We start from the raw sequence: 3477 nt of genomic DNA, 5'->3' as shown, positions 1-3477 counted from the left end.
TGGCGAGTTGCATGTGTTGAGCAGCTGTCCACCTGGATGACGGGGTATCTGGACACGACCATCGACATGGTTTAACAATAAACGGGGGTCATCCGACCAGGCGACACGATTCCAGAGACCCGCGGTCTAAACTCGATGATCCCATGCCCACTGTTATCATAATTGACGATGTTGTAGGTTCATCTTGGGAACAATTAGGGGTCCTCTGCTGAGAAACACCATGTTCAACACTGTGCGCCGGGTGGTGTGCTACAAAACACTTTTCCCTGAGCCAGCACTGTACTCTGTCGTCAGATCTGCCACAGATCGCCACTTATCCTCCTTCAGAAAGCAGTCAAGCCTCCGATCCCTATTCTCTGTGATGAGGTATCGACGTCTAACTTCTTGTCACCTTCTCGTGGTTTCAGAATTTCCAATCACTTTCCATAGATGCTCACGAAAGTATCACGCGAACAGCCGACGAGCTTCGCCGTTTCCGAGATTCCCCTCCCAGGCACTGGACCACAACAATGTGAGTTTCGTCAAAATCGCTTAAGTCGGCGGATTTTCGCATTTGCGCCACTTATTGTCGCTAGAATGATTCCCCATTCGTCTCTGCTCTGCTCATATACTTCAATAACCGCGTCTCGTCCCCTCAGCGCCACCAGGCAGCTTAAAACCTTGCGGTGAGCAGTGGTCATAATAAACACATCAAAAAAAGTTTTGCATCACGCCGGTTCCCAGAACTCCTGTAAATAACGTTTACTGTGGATATTATATCACAGACCCAGTCCCTTTGACTCTTCACAGATGTCACTAAACCCGCCCAAAGATGTAAACAGCCATCTATGAGCTGCGCCTATTAGACGGAGGGGTTAGACCACTTTTATGCAGGGTGATGGTAACATAGGCATTGCGATTGTGTTATTAGTAGCGCGGTCCTTACATGTAATGTATGTTGCCTGCAGTAAAATCCTTCTTTGGTCAGCTTCTAATGTCGGTTCTCAAGCCGGTCGGAGTGGCCGTGCGGTTCTAGGCGCTACAGTCTGGAACCGCGAAACCGCTACGGTCGCGGGTTCGAATCCTGCCTCGGGCATGGATGTGTGTGATGTCCTTAGGTTAGTTAGGTTTAAGTAGTTCTAAGTTCTAGGGGACTGATGACCTCAGCAGTTGAGTTCCATAGTGCTCAGAGCCATTTGAACCATTCGGTTCTCAATAGCGTTTTTTGGAAAGAACATCTTCTTCCCTCCAGGGATTCCCATTTGAACTACTTGGTGGGTGTAATCTGACTACCAGAAAAGAAAAATTACTCGCTATGCAAAGTGACTCTCTTAATCAATTGAATAAATAAGGCTATCAATTTGATATCAGTGACATGCGATGGCTAGGGGACAACGGATATGATTCTTCACTTGGCGTTTTTTTTCGTTGTGGCGATGTCTTTTGACGATATTTCAATCATCCATCTATACAGGGAGAGACAACCGTCGTAATAAAATCAGATGTGTTACTGAATTCATAACGTGACGTATAGTATAAAACTTACATTTAAAACTCCACTGTGATGTTACCTTAAGAGACTTTGTATGAGGCGAGACATTTGGTTACCTTAAGAGAGAGTTCCAAAGGTCCTGTGACAGTGGTAGATCTTAGCACTCGGTCATATGCCAAAAACGAGTTTAATATTCTAGTCCTGTGATGCATGACGTGACAGATATGCAAAGATATTTTTCTACTTAGTGAAAGAATACTTAGAGCGAATATCGTCTATACCAAGGGTTCCCAACAAAATTTTCTCGAGGACCCCCTCATCCAGCATGATTGATACCTTGTCATATCACACTATCAAGCACCTAAAAAAATCAAATTAAGAGTCTCTTTATACTTTATCTATTTTTGGTACTTAGAAAAAACATTGACATATTCATTATTGTCTTTGTCAGCTGCAAAGAGGCAGCGCCCGCAGTCTAACAGCATTAGATTAGATTAGATTAGATTAGATTAGATTAGATTAATACTAGTTCCATGGATCATGAATACGATATTTCGTAATGATGTGGAACGAGTCGAATTTTCCAATACATGACATAATTAGGTCAATTTAACAACATACTTAAGTTAATATAACAACTTTATTTTTTGTGTTTTTTGTTTTTCTTTATTTTTTATTTTTATTTTTTAATTTTTTTATTTTTAAAATTTTTTTTTCTTAATTTATATCTAAAAATTCCTCTATGGAGTAGAAGGAGTTGTCATTCAGAAATTCTTTTAATTTCTTCTTAAATACTTGTTGGTTATCTGTCAGACTTTTGATACTATTTGGTAAGTGACCAAAGACTTTAGTGCCAGTATAATTCACCCCTTTCTGTGCCAAAGTTAGATTTAATCTTGAATAGTGAAGATCATCCTTTCTCCTAGTATTGTAGTTATGCACACTGCTATTACTTTTGAATTGGGTTAGGTTGTTAATAACAGATTTCATAAGAGAGTATATATACTGAGAAGCTACTGTGAATATCCCTAGATCCTTAAATAAATGTCTGCAGGATGATCTTGGGTGGACTCCAGCTATTATTCTGATTACACGCTTTTGTGCAATAAATACTTTATTCCTCAGTGATGAATTCCCCCAAAATATGATGCCATATGAAAGCAATGAGTGAAAATAGGCGTAGTAAGCTAATTTACTAAGATGTTTATCACCAAAATTTGCAATGACCCTTATTGCATAAGTAGCTGAACTCAAACGTTTCAGCAGATCATCAATGTGTTTCTTCCAATTTAATCTCTCATCAATGGACACACCTAAAAATTTGGAATATTCTACCTTAGCTATATGCTTCTGATTAAGGTCTATATTTATTAATGGCGTCATACCATTCCCTGTACGGAAATGTATGTACTGTGTCTTATCAAAATTCAGTGAGAGTCCGTTTACAAGGAACCACTTAGTAATTTTCTGAAAGACAGTATTGACAATTTCATCAGTTAATTCTTGTTTGTCAGGTGTGATTACTACACTTGTATCATCAGCAAAGAGAACTAACTTTGTCTCTTCATGAATATAGAATGGCAAGTCATTAATATATAATAAGAACAACAAAGGACACAAGACTGACCCTTGTGGAACCCCATTCTTGATAGTTCCCCAGTTTGAGGAATGTGCTGATCTTTGCATGTTACGAGAACTACTTATTTCAACTTTCTGCACTCTTCCAGTTAGGTACGAATTAAACCATTTGTGCACTGTCCCACTCATGCCACAATACTTGAGCTTGTCTAGCAGAATTTCATGATTTACACAATCAAAAGCCTTTGAGAGATCACAAAAAATCCCAATGGGTGGTGTTCGGTTATTCAGATCATTCAAAATTTGACTGGTGAAAGCATATATGGCATTTTCTGTTGAAAAACCTTTCTGGAAACCAAACTGACATTTTGTTAGTACTTCATTTTTACAGATATGTGAAGCTACTCTTGAATACATTACTTTCTCAA

Source organism: Schistocerca americana, chromosome 3 (assembly GCF_021461395.2).
Source record: "Schistocerca americana isolate TAMUIC-IGC-003095 chromosome 3, iqSchAmer2.1, whole genome shotgun sequence".
Lineage (NCBI taxonomy): Eukaryota > Metazoa > Arthropoda > Insecta > Orthoptera > Acrididae > Schistocerca > Schistocerca americana.
Note: the sequence above shows the minus strand (reverse complement) of the source record.